Source organism: Bufo bufo, chromosome 8, assembly GCF_905171765.1.
Source record: "Bufo bufo chromosome 8, aBufBuf1.1, whole genome shotgun sequence".
Classification (NCBI taxonomy): Eukaryota; Metazoa; Chordata; class Amphibia; order Anura; family Bufonidae; genus Bufo; species Bufo bufo.
The window spans coordinates 117899497-117924619 of record NC_053396.1 but is presented as its reverse complement, the minus strand read 5'-3'; the positions used below and the strand labels follow the sequence as shown (position 1 = coordinate 117924619).

Below are 25123 nucleotides of genomic sequence, written 5' to 3'. Positions count from 1 at the left end.
TGAATTCAAAGGATGCAGAAAGGTATATTTTTGTGTGTTTTCATTCTTATTCAAGTAAGGCTTGCTTCACAGCGGTATTTGTCAGGTTGCGGCTGGATTTCCACCATCACCATTATAGTGAATGGGGCCGGATTGAATTCCGGCAGTGCATGCGCCCGCCAGTAATGGATCTGAAAACAGCCTACTGGATCTGCTTAACGCGGCCCTATTGGAAACATACATGTGCTTTCTATATTGTCCATATAGAGAATACAGCAGGACATGTGCATGTGTGGTAGCTGCAATGAATAGTAGATTACTGACAGAGAGTGTAATAATATTACAGAGGTCGTTGACAGTGGTCGTTGATCCAGGGAGTTATCTGATTGCCTGAATGGAGTCGGGAAGGAATTTTTTTTCCCCCTTAAGTGGAGAAAATTGGCTTCTACCTCACAGTTTTTTTTTGCCTTCCTCTGGATCAACTTGCAGGATAACAGGCCGAACTGGATGGACAAATGTCTTTTTTCGGCCTTATATACTATGTTACTATGTAAATATCATAGACTAATATGCTCACCAAGAAGTGATGCACAACCTTATTTCAAAAACAGTTGGGTACGGTATAAAATGAAAATAAATGTAAATAAAAACCAAATACAATGATTTGTAAATCTTATAGACCCATAGCTTATTCACAATAGATCATAGAACACATATCAGATGTTCAAACTGAGATATTTTACCATTTTATGGAAAAACATTAACTTTTAGAATTTGATGGCAGCAACACATCAAAAAAAAAAAGTAAGGACATGGCCATGTCTGCCATTGTGTAGCCTCCCCCCTTCTTTGAACAACAATCTGTAAATGACTAAGAAGTGAGGAGATTAATTGCTGAACTCTTGGGAGAGAAATGTTGTCCCATTTTTATCTGCAGTAGTCGTCTAGGTGTTCAACAGTCCTGGGTCTTCTTTGTGGAGTTTTCGTTTCATGATCCACCAAATGTTTTATATTGGGGAACAGCATAAACTACAGGTTGGCCAGTTTAGCACCTGGACTCTTCTTCTATGAAGCCATGCTGTTATAATGGACTTAGTATGTCGTTTAGCATTGTCTTGCTGAAGTATGCAAGGTCTTCCGTGAAGAAGTAGTAGACAAGAAGGGTCAGAATCAGGAGAGGTGGATAGAGCCAGAACAGTGGATGAAAGGTTAATCCTGAAATTTATCACGGCCAAAATACCAGGAGAAAACAATATAACAGACAAGAAGTGAGAAAGCAGTAAGTCTAGAGCAGAGATGAGCGAATAGAGAGAGAATAGTATGCCCCTCTGGGTTTCTGGGAAAAATGTATGTTTTGTTTGCTGGGTACTCTTTCTCTTTTTGGTACAGCCCCATAGTATGCATGATAAGTATTGTTGTCCAGCCAACATTTCTCAGCATTTCTGGGAAAAATATATGCTAATTAGCATATCTTAATTTTGCTGCCATCATATAGGCTTAGTGTTTTTTTCTTTTTTTAAGGAAAGCTAATTTGAATATATTTCCCAGAAACACAGTTATGCTAATTAGCTTCCCTTAAAAAAATAATATAAAGCCTGTCTGTCAGCAGAACTAAGATATGCAAAAACCCAGAGAGAGTTTTATGTATCAATTTCCAGGGCACTTGGAGCATAATTTTTTAATTATCTGATTTGAACATGAAACAAATTTCAAGAAATTTGCTCATCTCAAGTCTACAGTTTAGGTACATAGTATAGAGGTGCAAACAAAGCTTAGACACATGTATACAAAATCACCAGTACTTGCAAAGGCTCAGTAGCAAACTTAAATACCCCTTGCTGCTCTAGGTTTGGACACTGAGCCAGGGGAATGATAGGTTCCGCTTCCAGCTTTGTTAATAAGTCAATCAGCCAGGACTTGACTGTTTGGCATGGCAAGCCTGCCAACACAGCTACACATAGGATTTAGACTGAGTAAACTCCTGACATCGAATGCTGAAATAAGTGAGTGGCTTTTTAAATATTAAATGGATTCCTTGCCTTAGCTGATGACTCAGTTAGTTTACCTTGGGGGATTAGACAACCACTTAAACTAGGACTCCATTAGTACAATAAAGCTGTTTTTACATCCACACAGTTAAGATGACAAAATGTAAAATGGTAAAATGTTTATAATAAAAACTAGTGTTGAGCGAAGCATTTGAAGCAGAATTCAGTCCAAAATTTAGGAAAACTTTGATTTGCAACTAATCCAAATTTCCTTGCACTTCGTGGTAACAAATCAGGTTTTCCTAAAATGGCAGCTGCCCGGGAACAAAAAAATCACTAATAATGCCATGCAACCAGCCAGTCCACAGATAGCCATCCCCTGTGATGTCATAGCCCTTTAAAACCCTCATCTTGTGTGTTGTCTCCGCCATTGTCCTGTGAGCTGAGCATAAGGAGAAATGTGGCAAGTGCTCATGCGCTAGGGAGAGTGTTGCTGAAATCTATATATATAAATAAGGACGTATGTGTGTATGTATGTGTGTATGTATGGATGCTCTGCGAAAACTCAAAAACGCAACCATTCATTTCAAAGAAACTTGGTATACACATCCGTTGCTACCTGGAAAGAAATCTTGCGGGGGTCTCAGCTCTCTAGGAGGTACCGTTCTCAAGATATTCCCAAAAAATGACCCGCATTATCCAATACAAGTCTGCCAGCCTTTCACTTAAATCCTAACTGCCATACACACGGTCACATGTCCCTTATCAGCCAATAGAAGCTTGCAGGTCCTACTCCAGGTTGCCATAACAATTGATCACAGGTTTTAGCAGTTCGCAGGTCCTGAAATATTCAGTCATATGACGTATGACGGCACAACTACACTGCTACATGCAGGGGGGGCAGGGGCCACTATTAAATGGATGGGCCGCTGTGGCGTTCACTGTTAAAGAGGCGGGCGCTGTGGAGTTCACTGTGAAAGGGGTGGGCACTGTGGAGTTCACTGTTAAAGGGGAGGGCACCGTCGAGTTCACTGTTAAAGGGGCGGTCACTGTTAAAGGCACAGCCACTGTGAAAATCACTGTAAAAGGGGCAGTCATTGTTAAAGGGGCAGCCACTGTAAAAGTCACTGTTAAACGGGCGGTCACTGTTAAAGGGGTGGCCACTGTGAAAGTCACTGTTAAAGGGGCGGTTACCGTTAAAGGGGCGGCTATTGTGAAAGTCACTGTTATTTTATATACAAACCGGATTCCAAAAAAGTTGGGACACTATACAAATTGTGAATAAAAACTGAATGCAATGATGTGGAGGTGCCAACTTCTAATATTTTATTCAGAATAGAACATAAATCACGGAACAAAAGTTTAAACTGAGAAAATGTACCATTTTAAGGGAAAAATATGTTGAATCAGAATTTCATGGTGTCAACAAATCCCAAAAAAGTTGGGACAAGGCAATTTTCACCACTGTGTGGCATCTCCCCTTCTTCTTACAACACTCAACAGACGTCTGGGGACCGAGGAGACCAGTTTCTCAAGTTTAGAAATAGGAATGCTCTCCCATTCTTGTCTCACACAGGCCTCTAACTGTTCAATCGTCTTGGGCCTTCTTTGTTGCACCTTCCTCTTTATGATGCGCCAAATGTTCTCTATAGGTGAAAGATCTGGACTGCAGACTGACCATTTCAGTATCCGGATTCTTCTCCTACGCAGCCATGATGTTGTGATTGATGCAGAATGTGGTCTGGCATTATCTTGTTGAAAAATGCAGGGTCTTCCCTGAAAGAGATGACGTCTGGATGGGAGCATATGTTGTTCTAGAACCTGAATATATTTTTCTGCATTGATGGTGCCTTTCCAGACATGCAAGCTGCCCATGCCACACGCACTCATGCAACCCAATACCATCAGAGATGCAGGCTTCTGAACTGAGCGTTGATAACAACTTGGGTTGTCCTTGTCCTCTTTGGTCCGGATGACATGGCTTCCCAGATTTCCAAAAATAACTTTGAATCGGGACTCGTCTGACCACAGAACAGTCTTCCATTTTGCCACACTCCATTTTAAATGATTCCTGGCCCAGTGAAAACGCCTGAGCTTGTGGATCTTGCTTAGAAATGGCTTCTTCTTTGCACTGTAGAGTTTCAGCTGGCAACGGCGGATGGCACTGTTGATTGTGTTCACTGACAATGGTTTCTGGAAGTATTCCTGAGCCCATTCTGTGATTTCCTTTGCAGTAGCATTCCTGTTTGTGGTGCAGTGTCGTTTAAGGGCCCGGAGATCACAGGCATCCAGTATGGTTTTACGGCCTTGACCCTTACGCACAGAGATTGTTCCAGATTCTCTGAATCTTCGGATGATGTTATGCACAGTTGATGATGATAGATGCAAAGTCTTTGCAATTTTTCGCTGGGTAACACCTTTCTGATATTGCTCCACTATCTTTCTGCGCAACATTGTGGGAATTGGTGATCCTCTACCCATCTTGGCTTCTGAGAGACACTGCCACTCTGAGAAGCTCTTTTTATACCCAATCATGTTGCCAATTGACCTAATTAGTGTTAATTGGTCTTCCAGCTCTTCGTTATGCTCAAATTTACTTTTTCCAGCCTCTTATTGCTACTTGTCCCAACTTTTTGGGGATTTGTTGACACTGTGAAAATTGGAATCAACGTATTTTTCCTTTAAAATGATACATTTACTCGGATTAAACTTTTGATCTGTCATCTACGTTCTATTACAAATAAAATATTGACATTTGCCATCCCCACATCATTGCATTCAGTTTTTATTCACAATTTGTTTAGTGTCCCAACTTTTTTGGAATCCGGTTTGTAAAATTGCAATAAATAAATACCTGAGCAATGCCGGGTCAGCAGCTAGTTGATTAAAAAAGGAATTAAATACCAATAAGATGGAAGCCTTTATTATTCCAGTGCCCAACATGCCAACCAATATCATCTAGTCTGCACCCCTTAGGGGGGCCTGGTCTTAATGGTGACCATCCTCATCTTTTGCTGTCTTTGCTTCCTAGAAAAGTCAGCAAGATGCAGAGGGAGGAGAAGCTGGATGTTCCTGATAACATATTTTCATCAATATTAGATGATGTGTAAAAGCAGATGGCAGAATAAGGGCTCCCACCTGTAGTGCAAGAGAGCGCTGGGGTTGGACAAGTGGGTATGCCAGCATATTGTGTCCCCACCTAACCAGCCAAACACCATACCAGCAACTGCCCTTGTTTAAAGGTGCCTCATGGCCATTAACAGTGAAGACCGATTATACAGTGCATTCTTCATTATGAAATGAAAGACAGCTGCGGGCTCCATGTGGCCATACCCTAAGTCAGAGTGGCCTCGGTATACCTGATTTATAGCCTTTCATTTTTTTAAAGCAGAATATGAAATGAAAGCTGTATTGTGATTGGTTGCTATTGACAACAAAGATTACTGAACAGGACAAAATTGTTGGTACCCTTCCATAAAAAAAAAGATTATAAATCCCACAATGGTCACTAAAATAATGTAAAACTAACAAATGTACTAATAAATAAAAATTTACTGAAAATCAACTAATTAAAATCAGGCATTGCTTTTAAATTGTGCTTCAAACGAATGATTTAAAAATAAAAAAAATTATCTAAAGAAACTGGCCTGGACAAAAATGATAAATAATCTGAATGTTAAACTAAGTTGTGCCCTGTAATTAGCATTATAGATGACAGAATTTCTCAAAAACTCGATTCCGCTGCTTTGCCTAATTTTACAAATAAATTTGCTTCATGACGAAATTACTTAGTCACAAAGCACATTTCTTTGCAATGACAGGGAACAGTGATTGTGCCGCCCCTATCATTGAAACCTTCAGGTGCCACGTTCATCGAAATTGTACTTACCTCATCCATTTAATCGTGAAGAGGCCGCTGCGGCCATCTTGCTTGAAGATCCAGTGTGAAATCTCGCTCGGCGTGTGATTGTGTCATCACGCCGGCCGGCATGGTGACATCATACATCACCGCTCATGATCTTTGCACTCAAATAGATGAGGTAAGTATAATATTTTTAATTTTTACAGCCATTTTCAGGGAACCACAAGGAAACTCGGCTTCGCAACTAATCAAATTTTTTCTGAAATTCGGATTGAAGTCCACTTTGTGAACATCGATTGACTCAGCACTAATTAGCATCACAATGAGAAAAAGGAGTAGCTGCACTCACCTAGCTATAATAACAGACGGAAACACGGAAAGCGCTGGGAACCAAGCGCGAGATAAATACCAAAAGTAGAGACGAAATCCAGCTTCCAAAAAAAGTGACAGCTTTTATTCAAAAAGTGCAATAAAAACCGACATACAGTCCATGTCTACGCATTTTGGATCACATAGTATCGATCCTTACTCATGACAAAGAATGGATGCACAAATCAGAGTTTAAATAGCTGAAACCTTCTATATCAGGTGTTTTTAAGATGCAAAACAGTAGTGCAAAAAAAACTATGTCAAAAAGCACAACTTAAAAACAAGAAAATAGGTAAGAATTAATAGTGTAATATGAGATCATGTTTGCGATTTAATCCTTTGGGGATATAAGAACCCATGTGAAAAATCCAAAAGGATTCTCTATTCAGGAGTATTCTCCTATGGTCTCCACCTTGACTAGGGGGATCAACACTTTCCAGCCCCTGTACCTAAAAGCCTGAGATGTCTCCGCCATGAATACCACATAATGTAGGCTGACTGCAGACACATTTCTGTTTGTTGTATGTGGAATGTCTGAAAGATGTTCACGGATTCTTGGCATCAGAGAACATGCTAGGGCAAATTTTTTGCGCTAGAGTTGACGCACGACGGGCAATACATTTTACTCCCGATCAGGAGATATCCGTCCACTGATCATCATAATTGAGAACAGATAAATGTTTTTTGACTATTTGACATATGTGTGAGTATTCAAGACTGAAACAGTTTAAAATTCACTGTTAGTTGTGATGCTTCTACCATCTCATTTTTAGATCTTTTCCTCGTGGGTGATATCAGAAAATTTGCGGTGGCAACTCATATCTTTCGCAAGGAAACCGCTGGTAACACCACTCTTTTTCTTCATATCATCCCTCCCATGTGGTTCACAATATACCTAAAGGTGGGCTCATTTGAGCGAGGCGTAATTGTTCCAATGATAGAGCTTTTTTGAAGGAAATGGATGTTGTTGCCAGTCGACTTTCCATGCGGAAATACTCCTGTTGGTCACTGGAGCAACCTAAGAGATGTGTTCTTAAGAAATCTTGGGCTGACTTGGTCTTCCCTAAGACTGCTCATATGGAGAATAGGGGTAATTGTGGTAGGAGGAAGGAGTCAGTTCCAGTTTTTGTTACTAGTTTCAGTCTTAAATACTCACACATATGTCAAATAGTCAAAAAACATTTATCTGTTCTCAATTATAATGAGCAGTGGACAGATATCGCCTGATCGGGAGTAAAATGTATTGCCCATCGTTCGCCGACTCTAGCACAAAAAATTTGCCCTAGCATGTTCTCTGATGCCAATCGTGGTCAGCCATAAGTGTGGACATCGGATCTGCACTTGTTGCAGGTTCATTCAAATGGGATGTTACTTTTTTTCTATAGCAAACCAGCAATCTTATGAACTCAAGCAATATATTAAATGCAATACGAGTTTTGTAGAATATTGCATAACTTGCTCCTTGTGCCATCTCCAATATGTAGGCTGTACCACAAATAGCCTTAAGGTGAGATCCCGTAAACAACTTTCAGACATTCCACATACAAAAAACAGAAATGTGTCTGCAGTCAGCGTACATTATGCGGTTATTCATGGCGGAGACATCTCCGGCTTTCAGGTACAGGGGCTGTAAAGAGTTAATCCCCCTAGTCGAGGTGGAGACCATATGAGAATACTCCTGAATAGAGAATTCTTTTGGATTTTTCGTATGGGTTCTTGTATCCCCAATCGCAAAAATGATCTCATATTACACTATTGATTCTTACCTATTTTCTCTTTTTTAAGTTGTGCTTTTTGACATTGTTTTATTTGCACTAATGTTTTAGGTCTTAAAAACATGTATGGAGGTGTGGTTCAGGTTCACCTGATATTGAAGGTTTAAGCTATTTAAACTCAGGTTTGTGCATCCATTCTTTGTCATGAGTAAGGAATGGATCAATACTATGTGATCTGAAATGCGTAGACATGGACTGTATGTCGGTTTTTATTGCACTTTTTGAATAAAAGCTGTCACGTTTTTTGGAAGCTGGATTTCATCTCTACTTTTGGTAATTAGCATCAGAGGTTTCTTCAAACTTGTAATCAGTCAGTATGCCTATTTAAAGGGTGAAAAGTAGTCACTGTGCTGTTTGGTGTTATGGTGAGTACCATGGAATCAAGATAAAAAAAAGAAGCATTTCTCACCTGACTGAATGCTCTACTGTTGCCATTTTGACATTTACCAAGTCTCTGCTGGTCTCAACTTCCTGGTCAAAAAGCAGGATATGCCAGGAGATCACTGAGTTGATGTGAGTAATGTTTGTTTAACGCCTTGTGACCGATTTATACATAAAAAAAATCCACTGGACATGCTCAATAGAACAACAAAAACAACAAAGATACAACATTTAATTTCCATTCACACGAAGGTATGACCTCTGTATCTGAGTTGCAGACCTCAAACAGCGGGTCCGCAATATACGGGAATCAGCTGTGTACACTGGGTCTTTGAACTACAAGATACGGCAAAGATAGGACATGTCCTATCTTTTGCTGAGCTGATTGGACACTCACAGAAACACTTGTAAGTGCTTCTGTGGACTTTCGGGTCAGTGGCTCTGCATCACAAAAGAGAAGACATCTTTTACCATAGTTTGCGAATCATGGACCCATTTAAGTTAATTGATCTGCACCTTAAAAAAGAGTTCACACGGCTGGTTCCCGTGTATTGCGGACTGCTATTTACCATATGTTTGTGTGAATGGAACTTAAAAAGTTCTTGGGATAGCAACAAAAGTAAATGAATAAAAATAATGGGGGTCATTTACCAAGGCTTTACACTGGGTTTTTGACATAAAAATGGGTGCAACTAGGCAGAAGGTGAAGAGGCCACCATAGCCTAACCCCTTCACTATAATTAACACCAGAAAACTGGGATACATTATAACTGAAATGCACTCTGGCTCCTAGCTGGAGCAGATGCCAGGTTCTGGTGCATGAACAGCTCAAAACACAAAATATGTTTTAAGAGAAGTGCGCCAGTTCTTGGTCAGCCCTTCTTACAGCGGGGTTTTTACTAAGATTGTGTGAAGTGAATTTCTATTTGTATTCCTTTAGTTTTCTTGGCTGTAGTTTATGTTAATCAGATTCTTTTGAACCATTAGTTTAGGGTTTTGACTTTACAAAGATGACCTTTTAAGATCTGTAAACCTGTAAGTCTTCTTTTCATTTCTACATCTCTCCATCTTACAATCAATATGGAATAATGTCCACAGGAGCATGCATGTTTTTCATGCTGTTGTTGTTTTTCAGACTTCAGTGCATTTCTCATTACTTTGCCCAGCAGCGATTTTGGTCTTTCCATCTCATTTTAGTATACGTTATATTCAGGTTTGATTAGTTCCTCCCAGAGCTCTTGCTCCTGTGGCTTATACTTTCATTCAGATGCTCCGCTGCACAATGTACATTACGCTGGCTTTTTCAATGCTTCCTGGAGTAGAATCCCATGCTCATGTAGTTTCATACTTTTCTTGTAGTTTCATTATTATTTTCTTTCTCTCCTTATTCTAATTACTCATCATCACTATATACATTGTCACAACACCGATGTTCCAAACACCATTTGTGCAGGAGTTTTGACCTCATTAAATCATATTCAATTCAAGTAATAAACTATATACAACATAAAGGTATAAGGTGATCTACATTTTAACTTAAAAGTATGGTGTTTGACAGCGAACTTACTACTACTAGTAGTAGCATACATAGAAGAGAGGAGGCGTCATAGCTAGTGTTGGGCGCGAATATTCGAATAGCGAATATTAATCGTGAATATCGGCACTTTGAGAATTAGCGAATAGTTAGAATATAGTGATATATATTCATAATTTCGAATATTATAGATTTTTTCATCAGTAACCTCCCTTCTTGCTTATGGGTCAATGAGAAGGCTGCAATGTCTTTGTCTGAGCTTAACAACATCCCTAGCAACCAATAGGAAAGTTGCCTACCCCTTACTATATAAGAACCTCCCCAGCAGCCCTGTAATGTTCTGCCGTGCCAACCATTTTCTCCAGTCTCAGGAAACTTCTAGCAGCTTTAAAAATTTAGCTATAGTGACCCACGCCTGTATTTTGAGCGCATTACATTGCCGATTTTTCGCGATCAAGAAAATAATCTTGAATTCGCGAATTTACAAATATATGACAAATATTCTTCCAAATATTTGCTCATCACTAGTCATAGCAAATTCTATATCAAGCCCTCATCATGGTGCCAAATTTTGTTACCCAGGACAGAAGTGTCTAATGAAGTTTTTTTCCTCCTCTATGCCAATTCCATGACCCTTGGGCCAATTATCTATCCTGTTTGCTAGCAATATAGTTCTTTTAGAGGGTTCTGCAGGTGTTCTCTTCAATAAATAGCAATATCAATATGACCAACCAGAGCTTGGTCTTGTCTCTCCTAAGGCAGAATATTTGTCTGCTTTAATGGTATCATGTCCTTAACTAGTATTAGCATTATTTTGTACTCAAATTCATGGAGTACTTCTCTGTCTTATGCTACTCCAAAGCAGGGACAGACATACTATATGTGCAACCCATGTAGCTGCACAGGGGCTTAGCTTATAGGGGGAACCATTGCTTCCTATAATGCAGCTTTCTGTTATTAGATTGCATGAAGGAGATAAATCTGATGAATGTAATAGCTCATAATTAATGTACAGAGACATTATATAATCGTTCATTGGTAAGCTACTGAGAATCAAGGGCCCCATGCAGTACTGTTGCACAGCAGTCCTTTGCTTTGTGTGTCTACCTCCTTGATAAAAGTCAGCAACAACTAGTTGCTAGTTGAACAATAACACTAATAAGTAACCCTGCTCAACTCATATTAACTTACCATATAGGGCATGGATTGATGACTATAAGTGGACAACACAGTAGTTGCACAAAGAAAGAGGCTAAACCAAAGCTTTTCTGTTTGTGGGTAACCAATGACTTTCCCTGGTGACCAGCAGCAGCTTCACTTATCTCAGATAACTGTCTCATATTCTATTATCCAGGCTTGGACAAGGGAATTTTGGTACTTAGGTAAAGTTGATAAAATGTTGCAGTACCTTGTGTATTGATTTCCAAATGCATCGATGTTAGATGTTTTTAGGTCCTTAATGGGGTCGTCTCACTTTAGCAGGTGCCATTTATCATGTAGACACAGTTAATACAAGGCACTTACTAATGTACAGGGAGTGCAGAATTATTAGGCAAGTTGTATTTTTGAGGATTAATTTTATTATTGAACAACAACCATGTTCTCAATGAACCCAAAAAACTCATTAATATCAAAGCTGAATATTTTTGGAAGTAGTTTTTAGTTTGTTTTTAGTTTTAGCTATTTTAGGGGGATATCTGTGTGTGCAGGTGACTATTACTGTGCATAATTATTAGGCAACTTAACAAAAAACAAATATATACCCATTTCAATTATTTATTTTTACCAGTGAAACCAATATAACATCTCAACATTCACAAATATACATTTCTGACATTCAAAAACAAAACAAAAACAAATCAGTGACCAATATAGCCACCTTTCTTTGCAAGGACACTCAAAAGCCTGCCATCCATGGATTCTGTCAGTGTTTTGATCTGTTCACCATCAACATTGCGTGCAGCAGCAACCACAGCCTCCCAGACACTGTTCAGAGAGGTGTACTGTTTTCCCTCCTTGTAAATCTCACATTTGATGATGGACCACAGGTTCTCAATGGGGTTCAGATCAGGTGAACAAGGAGGCCATGTCATTAGATTTTCTTCTTTTATACCCTTTCTTGCCAGCCACGCTGTGGAGTACTTGGACGCGTGTGATGGAGCATTGTCCTGCATGAAAATCATGTTTTTCTTGAAGGATGCAGACTTCTTCCTGTACCACTGCTTGAAGAAGGTGTCTTCCAGAAACGGGCAGTAGGACTGGGAGTTGAGCTTGACTCCATCCTCAACCCGAAAAGGCCCCACAAGCTCATCTTTGATGATACCAGCCCAAACCAGTACTCCACCTCCACCTTGCTGGCGTCTGAGTCGGACTGGAGCTCTCTGCCCTTTACCAATCCAGCCACGGGCCCATCCATCTGGCCCATCAAGACTCACTCTCATTTCATCAGTCCATAAAACCTTAGAAAAATCAGTCTTGAGATATTTCTTGGCCCAGTCTTGACGTTTCAGCTTGTGTGTCTTGTTCAGTGGTGGTCGTCTTTCAGCCTTTCTTACCTTGGCCATGTCTCTGAGTATTGCACACCTTGTGCTTTTGGGCACTCCAGTGATGTTGCAGCTCTGAAATATGGCCAAACTGGTGGCAAGTGGCATCTTGGCAGCTGCACGCTTGACTTTTCTCAGTTCATGGGCAGTTATTTTGCGCCTTGGTTTTTCCACACGCTTCTTGCGACCCTGTTGACTATTTTGAATGAAACGCTTGATTGTTCGATGATCACGCTTCAGAAGCTTTGCAATTTTAAGAGTGCTGCATCCCTCTGCAAGATATCTCACAATTTTTGACTTTTCTGAGCCTGTCAAGTCCTTCTTTTGACCCATTTTGCCAAAGGAAAGGAAGTTGCCTAATAATTATGCACACCTAATATAGGGTGTTGATGTCATTAGACCACACCCCTTCTCATTACAGAGATGCACATCACCTAATATGCTTAATTGGTAGTAGGCTTTCGAGCCTATACAGCTTGGAGTAAGACAACATGCATAAAGAGGATGATGTGGTCAAAATACTCATTTGCCTAATAATTCTGCACTCCCTGTATTCTGATCGTCCACATTGCCTTCTTTGCTAGCTCAATTCATTTTTCCATCACTTTATACACTGCAATCCAGCAGATGTAGCCGTCTTGCACACTATAGGAAAATGCCCTAGCCTATGCCCCACTAGAGAGGGCAGCATATTTTTCTATAGTCTGAAAGCACAGCCACCATTACTGGATCACAGTAACGAACAGTGTATAATGCGATGGAAAAATGTGGACAATCACAATACCTTAGTCAGTGCCTTATATTAACTTTCTCTACATGATAAATGCCACTTGCTGAAGTGAGACAACCCCTTTAAGATCCTTAATTTCGACTATTACTACAATCATTCTTCCACAATTAATTTTTCATATTGGTGAGGCAAAGTGGCAAATACATATAAATCACTGTAGTACGGAACGCTATAGGGATTAGATAAAACTAATACTTTATTAAATTTGCAAAAAATATGTGAGGAAAGGAAACCTACTAACTATATAAAAACCACGATCAGCGGTACCGCTCAGGTGTGGATAAGGTCACTAAGAAATCCACTTCTGGTGAACTACTAATGATTGCAATACCACGCCTGCCGGCCGTAGTGATCTAACACAACCAAAAGTGTGAACCGTGGCACAGACGAGGTGCTCTGCTCAATGACCCAGTTTAGATGGCCCTGGACTAAATTAACAAACTAATCCATAGATAAACATCTACTAATTGGATCCGACCTGATCAAGAACCACCTGTTCAGGGATATGAACCAGATGTCTGAATGTCGGCCCTATGAGCACGAATCAAGGGACACTAACTACCTGAGAGTGAGCAAAAAAGCTTGAGTGCACCTGTTCACATACTACAGAGGGCTGGATTGACGCAGACCACTTCTGTTGTGTGAACGCAAATCAAGCGTAGTTCAAAAAACATGGGTTTGCCCCCACTTTTTGCTCGACGCGTTTCACCATGTTTGGCTCGTCAAGAGCATAAAATGTGGGTAGAAGGACAAACAAACAAGTGAGCTGCTGACCTCCGTTACAGAGGCTGCAGCTATCAGCACTGAATGGCCGTTTAGTGTCCTATTTACATGCTTGCCTTCTCAGTCTTCTGTCACTCGTCTTTTCGCAGCAAGCATGAAGATTCTTTTGTCAGATGACATCATGTTTTTGTTTCTACACATATCTCTATATAATACATTGAAACAGTAAGGAAAGAAAACAATATTAGACCTTTTCATTAAAGGGTTTCTACCACCAGAAATACTGTTATGTAGCTGACTGATATAGCAATGCGCTAATGTCAGCACTACATAACAGTATGTTTCTAACTTTAGTCCCTGTAGCCGTTTTTGTAAAAAGAGCACTTTTATTATATGCAAATGAGCCTCTAGGTGCTATGTAAAATCAGCACCTAGAGGCTCCGTCTACTCACGCTTTATCCCGCCCAGGTCCCCTGTTCTACCGCCCAGCTCCTCTTGATTGATGGCACGATCCACCGCATTGTTGACAAAATCCCACGCCTGCGCCGTTCACTTATGCTTCGGCGCAGGCGCAGTGAGTGAAGGCCGCTCTCCTGATGTCGGCTTCCTCACTGTGACGTAGTCGGCGCAGGCGTAGTGAGGAAGCCGGCATCAGGAGAGCGCCGCTCACTCACTGCGCCTGCGCCGAAGACAGAAGTGAACGGCGCAGGCGCTGGATTTCGTCAGCGATGCAGTGGATCATGCCATCAATCAAGAGGAGCTGGGCGGGATAAAGCGTGAGCGTGAGCCTCTAGGTGCTGATTTTACGCCCACATAGCACCTAGAGGCTCATTAGCATATAATAAAAGTGCTTTTTTTACAAAAACGGCTGCAGGGACTAACGTTAGAAACATACTGTTATGTAATGCTGACATTAGCGCATCGCTATATCAGTCAGCTACATAACAGTATTTCTGGTGGTAGAAACCCTTTAAGAAAAGAGGAATTAGGAGGCACTATCTTAATGGCTGACATCTACTCAGTCTTATTCTTTTTGTCTTTTGATTATTTTGCGTTAAATTCTATTCCTATACTAATGCAGGTTGTCAAGGCTTCCAAATAACAAAATTTCACTGTAATATTATTGTAAGTAGTTATGCAAAAACTGTTATTTTCTGCTGCAAGTAAGGGGGGAGGGAGCATGTCCATGCTCTCTCTAGCACAACTCAGGATGCAGTTGATGGATGAAACTGAGTATGTGCAGCCTTCTCAGTGAACAGGTCAAAGAAATAAGGAAAATAACAAACAGTAGGTGGTGCTATACAGATACATTTTATTGAATAACTCAGAGGCTATACAAAATTGTTAATTACATGCAATTACACAAGTATTTCGGATCTAGGTGCTGGTTTGAAAACTGTAGAATATTTTTCGTGGGACAATCCCTTTAAGTTCTGTATTGTGGTCCCTTTATTAACCTTCTGGAGAAAAGCATTGGGAGTCGGGTCGTATAACAGATTTTTGAGCATTTTTAGGATGCATTGCAAGCAAGTTCCCATGTGGGGGCCAAGGTTTTTAGGTCAAACACTCTGCTTCTGTAAAGGCAAATGGAAATTAGGTCTCATTAGGGTCAGAGAGTTTCCACTGATGAGATTACCTGTTTTGGACTAGAGGCATTAGGCTTTTTATTATGTAATACCTCTGCTACCTAGCATGCGTTTCCTATTTTATATATGCATCTGTATTACTGTTGTCAGCTGTTGCTATATAAATCTATGGTTATTTGTGTTAAATGGATTTTAGCATATTTAATTAAAGCTGAGTTTTAGTTTGCTGTTATTCAATGATAATGCAAGAAATATGCTGCCAACTCATTTAAGTTATGCTTTTATCATATATACAGATTGGTTACTTCTTTGCTTAAGTATTCAGCAATACATGGTAGATCAGGACAACAACTGCTCAAAATGATTTTAAAGACATTACACACATGAGCAAAATAATTTGTACTTTGGGGCGAACATGATCCATCCGTTCATGGTCTTGTTTTTTGAGTAATGTCTTATTTTATTAAAAGCAGCTGGATTCCATTTTTATATTCCAGAACCTTGGCTACCTTTAAATGTCCTGTGAAACCTTAACAGATCACCAAGTTACATTCTATTTCCCCGTAGATTAATCCCCTGATGTCCTGCTGACTGAGCTGTTTTCTCCATTTCATTTTGTAGAACTTGAACAGTTTAAAAATAGAAAAAAAAAAACAAGGTACATGGTTTAGATTATTGTTCTACGTTTTATAAAAAATCGCTTTACTCTGCCTAATTTATTTAGATATCAAGCCTCTTACTCCTGGCCCCTTTGGTGTCAAAAATAGAATTATGTCAGCTATTATTATTTTAGAAAATGTGTAAGATAGCTATATTCTAACTTTCTAATACAGACCATGTTTGAGGTTCTTATTTTGGGATTCTCAGTTGCATTGACGATCAGTAAGATTCCTGAACATTGTGAAGTCATATAGTATAGCTATAACTACTGAACCAAAGCAGACCATACCTTGCATTGTTCAATGCAACTTTTCTAAGAAAAGCGGCACAGGACATTTCAAAAAGTTATCTGGTTTCTTTAAAAAAATAGAAAAAAGAATGTGATAAAAATATATATATATATATATATATATACACTCACCTAAAGAATTATTAGGAACACCTGTTTTATTTCTCATTAATGCAATTATCTAGTCAACCAATCACATGGCAGTTGCTTCAATGCATTTAGGGGGGTGGTCCTGGTCAAGACAATCTCCTGAACTCCAAACTGAATGTCAGAATGGGAAAGAAAGGTGATTTAAGCAATTTTGAGCGTGGCATGGTTGTTGGTGCCAGACGGGCCGGTCTGAGTATTTCACAATCTGCTCAGTTACTGGGATTTTCACGGACAACCATTTCTAGGGTTTACAAAGAATGGTGCGAAAAGGGAAAAACATCCAGTATGCGGCAATCCTGTGGGCAAAAATGCCTTGTGGATGCTAGAGGTCAGAGGAGAATGGGCCGACTGATTCAAGCTGATAGAAGAGCAACGTTGACTGAAATAACCACTCGTTACAACCGAGGTATGCAGCAAAGCATTTGTGAAGCCACAACACGCACAACCTTGAGGTGGATGGGCTACAACAGCAGAAGACCCCACCGGGTACCACTCATCTCCACTACAAATAGGAAAAAGAGGCTACAATTTGCACGAGCTCACCAAAATTGGACTGTTGAAGACTGGAAAAATGTTGCCTTGTCTGATGAGTCTCGATTTCTGTTGAGACATTCAAATGGTAGAGTCCGAATTTGGCGTAAACAGAATGAGAACATGTATCCATCCTCTGATGGCTACTTCCAGCAGGATAATGCACAATGTCACAAAGCTCGAATCATTTCAAATTGGTTTCTTGAACATGACAATGAGTTCACTGTACTAAAATGGCCCCCACAGTCACCAGATCTCAACCCAATAGAGCATCTTTGGGATGTGGTGGAACGGGAGCTTCGTGCCCTGGATGGGCATCCCTCAAATCTCCATCAACTGCAAGATGCTATCCTATCAATATGGGCCAACATTTCTAAAGAATGCTATCAGCACCATGTTGAATCAATGCCACGTAGAATTAAGGCAGTTCTGAAGGCAAAAGGGGGTCCAACACCGTATTAGTATGGTGTTCCTAATAATTCTTTAGGTGACTGTGTATATATATATATATATATATATATATTTATTCTCACCACAATCTTCTGCTGTTCCAGGCAAGATGTTATGGTGGTTCATGCTGGTCTTTGTTTCTAAGCTGCCAGCATGTGAAAGCTGCTGCCAATCAGTGGCCTCAGTGGTTACTTGCCACACCTTTAGCATCATTGTTTAGCGCATGTTGGCAGTAAGTATGATACTTAAAATTCTAATGACACATTACCCTTTACACCAATGTGCCAGTAAACATAACCCCCACAATTTTGTGATTTAGAAACTCATGATAGATATTAGGATTACAAAAAGTTACCAACTTTGACTATTGAACCTCGTCATCTGCTTATGTAATATATGCTGCCAACTTCCAATTAGTGGGTTATCATAGCTCTTTCTATTCGATACATGCCACTGACTTTATACTGCTGCAAATATCATGCAGCTAATGTGAAGACTCCTGTGAAATCTCTCAGCAAAGCATGAAATCGATTTTCTTCACATCCGATTCTTCTAGCGCACATTCTTGAGGATGATTATGGCTTTTTGTAGAGCATTTCACCGAATATGTATAGTACACTCATGCTACACAAATTTGCAGCTGGTTTTCATGAATGACCCTGAAAAGAAATACTACAGTGACCAGCAAGGCATAGCAATGTTTGAACGCCCCACTGGAGATCTGATGTGCACTATATAGATTTTTTTTTATATTTTCCTGTCTCTGTGCAGTGAACGGAGAAGTTTAGTGATGATAAACCCATATCGGTGATGAAAATATGTTCTCAGATCCTTGACCCACAGTAACCATAAGTGTCATACAAATTATTTCAGTCTTAGAATTGTCTCTCATATTTGTTTCAGCAACAGTATTTTGGGATATTTTTAATAGCCTGCCATGAATCTTTAAGCATTAGCATTTGACAAGAACAAGTGTGGATTTCTTGCCTGAGAAGATGCAGTATCCATTATTTTCCCCCTCAAGGTTATAGGATGTAACATTTTATTTTATGCATTTTTTAAGGAATGAAATTGCATTTGTTCAGTCTGAAATCCTTGGGCTGAAGATGAATGTATGCTTAAGAAATCCAAAGGCCTTTGGATGTATAGGAATATCTGATAGCTAAAGAAAGGTGTACTGTCAATCAAACATGTGCTGCAAAAGCTTTGAAAAGGAAATGAGTTCAAGATAACTTTAAAAAATCAAGTTCAGTAAGATTATTTGATTAATTTTAAATACTTCATAGAGGTGATGCATGTAGAAGATAAAGGGATTTGATAAATCCACATCTTTGAATTCTTTTCTTGACTTTAATCTCAGAGGTTAATTTATGATTGCCTGCTCATCTACAGAAACCTGAGAGATTACATGGGGAGACAGGTCACCTTCAATGAAACATCTATATGATTTTTCTGAAAGCTGGAATGAAGTCAATGTAAAACAAAAATAAAATTACTTACACCACAATTGAGTTATCATTGCACTTGAAAGTTAGGTCTGGTAAAACAGATGTAGATTAAAGCCTTCTTTCAGCCACAATAATTCATTTCTCCTTGGGTTTACTTTACAAAATTAAAATGCTTATTCAGATCTTCTTCACTTAGGCTCATGAAGGACAGATGGGATTCAGTTTCCTAAGCACCCCTTGAAAATGAATTGCTGGTCTTCCTTCCATATTCCTATTTAAGAATCCTTAAAGTGAAGGTTAAGTTTCATAGTTGAAAATGTTTTTAATGGAAGCAGTACCCATACCGTTAAAAGATGTAGTTATTTTATTCTGCACTTGCTACTCATAAAAATACAGAGTTCGACCCCAGTGGGTGTACCCTTTCAGGGATATGTGTCACAAACTCTTTCCTCCCTCCTGCTACATAATTACTGTATCAGCAAAGCAAACGCCATTGTGTCGGTGTGCAGTTTCTATCTCTTAATCTTTTGTTTACGTTAAAGGGATCAGGCTTTAACTCAAAAACTGATCAGTTTAACTGATATATTGGCTCCTAGAGAAAAAAACTGATGCAAACAGTGCAAAGTATTTTTGAATTCCTGACATCTTCCCTTTATCATTCAGGAAAAAAAATAATAATAATAATTCAATGCTTTGAGTTTTAATCAGGAAAAAAACTATTTGAAGTTAATAGAAGATTCTGTTAAACTGATTGCATACAGTAGAAAATATCAGTTTAAGACCATGTTCACATCTGTGGCAGAGGTTTTGGCAGGAGCTCCCATCACAGATTCCAGGAAGCAAAAAAAAAAAAAAAAGGACTATATAGCTCTGCATGCAGCAGTATTTTTCCGGCAAAATGCCAGTTTTCACAACAGACACCCAACGGACCCCATTACAGTGATTGAGATCCGCTGAGTGCCAACAGTGTTTGGCATATGCCGGATGTGGCGGTTTCGGTATTCTGTTCCTAGGGCTAAACAGAATACCATAATTACCAGCACAGATTTAGACATTGCCTAACTGATCCAACTTTCCACTGATGTACCCCTTAGCCGATAATTCAACCAATTGGTAAAATGTATAATTTTTGCTTTTTAAGGATGCCAACTGATGCATACATTGAATCATTTTATTGTGCTGATCCAGTATCTCTAAAAAAAACAAAAACACATGTGCCTGGAAATTAAAAATGTGGTGGGAAAGAAGACTAAAGCCAGCTACTTCTTCCTTCATTCTCTCACTACTCTTTACTTTAAAAGGGTTGTCCAGTGTGGAAAAAAAAAACTTGGCAAAGGGCTTAGAGTGGGTTAAAAAGAGTAAGAAAAGCAATTCTAACTTTCATTATTCCCCACGGCTCCCATTCTGGCACTTACCAAATCCCAGCTGGTCTCTACTTCCAGATTCCATCTCCACAGAGTAAATGCCTGCTCAAAAGGCTACAGTAGTGACCTACTTCAGCAAGCAATTGGATCAGTGGGCATTTCATGGCATTTCCTGTGTATCAAGACATAATGGGAGCAGTGGGAGAGCTGGGAGGTTTGAATTGCTTCTTTTACTTTTTTTGAACCCACTCTGAGCCCTTTGCCAATTATTTTTTCCTTGCAGGACAACCCCTTTAATGTTCTTCAGTACTCTATCAACACCTATGAGAGGATGGAGTAACAGTATCAATCAAGGATCAAAGAGAGCAGACTATTTGCAAGGTAGCTGAAGTGATAGCTCTGACAGGACCAGACTACAGTGGACACTGTAGTCAGCACTCATTAGTTAACCACTGATATTTGTACCACTGAAGAAAATATACCCAGAATGAAACAGGATTAAGAAGAAAAAATTGTTAATTAGGGTATATTATAAAATAGTATATTTATATTGATAACTATTGGTGTAAACGCAAATGTTCATTTTAAAATACCACACATAATGGGAAAGAAACCCGGACAAATATGTTATTTTTATTTTATTTAATTTCGATTAGAATCAGAAGACATTTTTATATATGTTGCATGCGGTCAAAAAGCTATATTTGAAGAAAATGTTGCTGGGGTAAGGTCTATTCACAACAGAGCCACAGATGGTTAGTCAGATGGGATATATCTAAAATTACTGACATGAAATTGCATTGGATACAGTCAACAAAGTCAAAACATTCTGCCCCGAAACTAAAGAATGGTTGCTTGATAGGGCCAAACATTATGTGATGTAGTTTTATACTGTTGACAACATCATCATTTAATAACTTATCAATGGCTACTAATGGCATTGTCAAAATACTTAGAGCTTGTATTTCTCACCAAAATATAATGACATTGACTTTTCGATTATTATGAAAAGAATATTCTACTTATTTTTTTTCCAGCTATAATCCAAAGCAGCATAAACGGCAAGTGCAAGATGGCTATCCTGCTATACTTTTAATGATGTGACATATCATCACAAACAATTGTAAGATCATATGTTTGCAGAGGAGATATGGAGGTGCATGAATATTCATTGAACCTAGAAAAGCGTATATTTTTTGTGTGTATATCTCATATTGCTCTGGCGTTTAATTTATATTTTGCGTTCTTTGAATGTAATGCTCCAATTCCATCTGTTCATGTCTGGTGTACCCATCTCCAAAGTAGTCAAGGATAGAACATCCCACAACCAGAGATCATTAGAAAATTAACAGTGGCAGCATATGGGATAGCTGGTTATTTTGGTGTCATTAGCAATCTTTTTAATGATGTCCTTTTGTCAATTCAACTCAGTAGATGATCGGTTGGGCACTGCCGATCCAGCTTTTGTAACTTCAACCAGCCATACATTTAGAAGCCATAGTACCATCTCCATAAACTGTAGATAAGCCATATGCTTCCTCTGTATCGATCAATTTAGGAAAATATTGTATTGCAGTACATGCCAGTCATTTAAATGTGTAGTCATCGATGCAGTGTCGGACTGGGGTGCACTGTACTGTCGCAGCAGTAAAATTCATTCTGGGGGCCTACTGTACTGCATGAAAATATGACAAATACTCACAAAGCTGCAGGCAGTGGGCACACAAGATGATTGATTTTGGGTAGGGGTAAATGAATCAATCCGTTCTCCAACTTCATTTTAATGCTGTATGGAGACCTGTCTCCATACAGCATTAAAATGTATTCGTTGCGTGGAGGCAAAATTTGTTAAGTCCGAAGTCTCACAAGACTTCAGTGATGAACTTCCGGCTTCAATTATACAACTTTAAAAACGTTCTAAAACAGCAATCCAAAGTCGGCTTCAGTACCAAGTGGTACCTCAAGAGCAAAGCCAACTTCAGATTGCTGTTTTAAAATATTTTTAAAGTTGTATAATCAAATCCCTAAGTTCTTAACGAGTTCGAAGTTCTTAAACGGGCTTAACGAATGTTGCCTCTGTGCACATACATTTTTATGCTATACAGAGATAGGTCTCCATACAGCATTAAAACGAAGTTGGGGAACAAATCAACTTTGGATCTTAATTATGGGGTTCCTACAGCAACCTTTATAAGGTATGACCTACAAATCATCTCAGCCAACAAATACATCTATAATAATAAAGTGGGTAGTTTGCCCACTTTTAATATGAACATAGGCTGGTTGAGGTGCTGTATGTGGCTTATCTATATATAGTGCAGTTAGTCTACTGAATAATGTGCCACTTGTCCAGGGGTTGGGAGACTAGGGGCCCACATGGTGATTTACCTGTCCCCCTGTTGTTCAGCTGGAGCCTGCATCCATGTTTTATATGGACAAACCAGGTCTCCCTAAGCTTATGACATTCTTTGATCTTACTAAATGATGTCCATATGCCTTAATAGTCAATATGTAAAATAGATTGCTTTGCTATCTATATACTGTACTTATAGTCTGCCTTGGTTGGGTTGACAAAAGTGTTATGGCAGTAGGTATCATAGGTATGATTGGCAGAAATATAATTTTTTGAAGGCGGGTTCTGTTCTCACTGAGATCTTCACTTCACACAGCAAGGACATCAAATGTTTTTACTTGAGTGATTTCAACATAACGCGTGCTCGGCTCAGTCTTAGTCAGGGAGCACTGAACATAGGAAGGAACAGACAGTGTAGGGAGTGATATTGGAAGATTTTTATTTAAAAAACTTTTCAGAGACCCAAAAGTCCTTTAAAGGACTATTGTGTGTGACAGCAGCAATATACAGTATGTTTGTAGTGCAATCTGCGCTAAATTGCTCAGTCTTAGGGAGAGCTGTGCATAGGAAGGGACAGGCAGTGTAGCGAGTGTTATTGGGAGATTTTTATTAGAAAAACGCAGCCTCCCGTCTGCCCATTGACTATAAACGTCCAGGAGATGGATCTCTATTTCTGAAAGTGCGTTCTAAAACGTCCTGCAGCTTTCCCCCCCTGTGCTCATCCGCTGTACATAGAAGCTCCGTGACTGAGCACCCTCCTGACAGCCAAGAATATGAAGCTTTACCCTGAGACCTTTTTTCCTGGTCTCCGGGCTTTTAAACGCACTGAAAAGCAGTCAGAGCGATCACAAATGCATATACCATCTCCCTCTCATTACTGCCGGTCAGAGAGGGAGATCGGTATTTAAACTAGGCATCGCAATCGCAATGTAAACTGTAAGCCCTGGAGACCAATCTGCATGGTCTCCGGGGCATGTGAGCGCTGTAATTTCCAGTTACAGAGCTCAGAAATGTTTGTACCGCCTCCCTCTCATTCACACTCCACCCCGCGATCCCCCATTAGCTGTTTTCACCTGGAGACCAATCAGCATGGTCTCCAGGGCATGTGACCGCCGGAGCCGGGAGAGTGCAGAAGCTGTGAGGTCTTTCAGAGACCTCACAGCTCCTGCAATGAAGCTGTACAGTGCTGTATTGCGCTGTACAGCGTCTCTGGGGGGTGCATTTCTCCTGTAACTGGGGCTACTATGTCAGAAAGAAATCAACAGTGGAAAAAAAAAAAAGTGAAGTTAATTGTCCCCCAGAGGTCTTGTATATCCTTATGGGGGATGAAAAATGTAAAATAAAAAAAATAAAAATAAAGTGTTAAAAAAAAAAAAAAGGTTTCACAAGGAATATTATTAAGGAATAAAAATATATTAAGGAATAAAAAAAAAAAAAAAATAGATACCATATTTGGTATTGCCGTGTCCGTGACGGCCGGCTCTGAAAAAATATCACATGATCGACCTAGTCCGATAAACACCATAAAAAAAAAAAACTGTGTCAAAAAAAGCTATTTTTGTCACCTTACATCACAAAAAGTGCAACACCAAGTGATCAACAAGGCGTATGTCCCACAAAATGGTACCAATAAAACTGTCACCTAATCCCGCAAAAAATGAGCCCCTACGTAAGAAAATATCTAAAAAAATAAAAAAAACTATAGCTCTCAGAATATGGAGACACTAAAACATCATTTTTTTGGTCTCCGGGCTTTTAAATGCACTGAAAAGCAGTCAGAGCGATCACAAATGCATATACCATCTCCCTCTCATTACTGCCTGTCAGAGAGGGAGATCGGTATTTTAACTAGGCATCGCAATCGCAATGTAAACTGTAAGCCCTGGAGACCAATCTGCATGGTCTCCGGGGGATGTAAGCGCTGTAATTTCCAGTTACAGAGCTCAGAAATGTTTGTACCGCCTCCCTCTCATTCACACTCCACCCCGCGATCCCCCAGTAGCTGTTTTCACCTGGAGACCAATCAGCATGGTCTCCAGGGCATGTGACCGCCGGAGCCGGGAGAGTGCAGAAGCTGTGAGGTCTTTCAGAGACCTCACAGCTCCTGCACTGAAGCTGTACAGGGCTGTATTGCGCTGTACAGCGTCTCTGGGGGGTGCATTTCTCCTGTAACTGGGGCTACTATGTCAGAAAGAAATCAACAGTGAAAAAAAAAAAAAAGTAAAGTTAAATGTCCCCCAGAGGTCTTGTATGACCTTATGGGGGATGAAAAATGTAAAATAAAAAAAATATAAATAAAGTGTTAAAAAAAAAAAAAAGGTTTCACAAGGAATATTATTAAGGAATAA

At 39.6% G+C, this 25123-nt stretch overlaps 1 protein-coding gene across 1 annotated transcript in view; it reads left to right on the top strand.

Annotated features, from left to right (window-relative positions):
* TENM1 (teneurin transmembrane protein 1) overlaps positions 1 to 25123 on the top strand; it is an 840365-nt gene that overhangs the window by 131823 nt on the left and 683419 nt on the right. The gene's annotated exons all lie outside the window — the stretch shown is intronic.